The sequence below is a fragment of the Silene latifolia genome, chromosome 2, assembly GCF_048544455.1.
Source record: "Silene latifolia isolate original U9 population chromosome 2, ASM4854445v1, whole genome shotgun sequence".
Classification (NCBI taxonomy): Eukaryota; Viridiplantae; Streptophyta; class Magnoliopsida; order Caryophyllales; family Caryophyllaceae; genus Silene; species Silene latifolia.
Genome location: NC_133527.1, coordinates 54033722 through 54034866, shown reverse-complemented (window position 1 = coordinate 54034866; position 1145 = coordinate 54033722). Strand labels below are relative to the sequence as shown.

Below are 1145 nucleotides of genomic sequence, written 5' to 3'. Positions count from 1 at the left end.
CGAAATGGCATCGATCAAAAAATGGCGCCGTTGCCGGGGACGGTGTTTAATTGATTTAAGATTTCTTTTTATTGTTATTAGTTGTGTCTTTTTCACCTTGGGGAAGTAAAAATCCTCAAGGTTTGTTCTAATTGTTTTCGAGTTGTTTGATATTTTGCATGTCTAGAAGGTCACAAAGTGATTTGTTACCTTTTGACCGTGAAATCGAAAGAACCTTGACGAATAATAGGAGACTTGTTAGGAGGAATTTGGGAGGTGTTGGTGAAGTTGTTCAACCCACTAGTGAGTTTGTCAATCCTTTCGCAATAGAAGGAGAAGAGAACCCATTAAACAATACCACACAAAATCCACCTACAATGCCTAAATTCTCGTCACACTCTATACCCACCGAGGAGAATCTACCAAATGGTACTCCTACACCGCAACATCTCACCGGTAATTTTATTGCCAAGTCCGCCTTCATCCAATTAGTTGAGAGGAGCCAATTCGGGGGAATGCCTAGTGAGGACCCTCATTCTCATATGGAAACCTTTTGCGATTATTGTGATGCTATCTCTCAAACGGGCGTGACTCAAGACCAAATTAGATGGGTCTTATTTCCTTTTTCGTTAATCGGCACCGCGAAGCAATGGTTGAAGGGCCTTGATAAGGCCACCCTTGGAATAGATTCTTGGAAGAAGTTAGCTCTAGCTTTCTACAAAAAATTCTACCCACCGGAAAAGACTAACATGCTAAGAGCTCAAATTACGGGTTTTAAGCAAAGGGATGAAGAATCTTTGTATGAAGCTTGGGAGCGGTTCAAAGGTATTTGTCGCTCATGTCCTCACCATGGACTTAGCGAATGGTTTTTGGTACAACAATTTTGGAATGGTTTATATGAAGATTCTAGGAACATTCTCAATATGGGATCAAATGGAATGTTCACCGAAGTTGATGAGAATCAAACATGGAACAAGATTGAGGAAATGGCGGTCCATAATTCACAATATAGTAGACCTCGCAAGGCTACTAGAGGAGGAAAGCATGAAGTGGACTCCGTTACTCAATTGGGTGCTCAACTTAGTGCTCACATTGACACAATCAACTTGAAGTTTGAACAAGCTATGGCTAGACTTGAGGAAAACTCAAAATCATCAAAGCATCAT

At 40.9% G+C, this 1145-nt stretch overlaps 1 non-coding gene across 1 annotated transcript; it reads right to left on the bottom strand.

Annotated features, from left to right (window-relative positions):
* Window positions 1–728: 728 nt before the first annotated feature.
* LOC141645604 (small nucleolar RNA R71) lies at window positions 729–835 on the bottom strand. Its single transcript, XR_012545082.1, has one exon. It is a non-coding gene; the product is annotated as a small nucleolar RNA R71 (small nucleolar RNA).
* Window positions 836–1145: the final 310 nt, after the last annotated feature.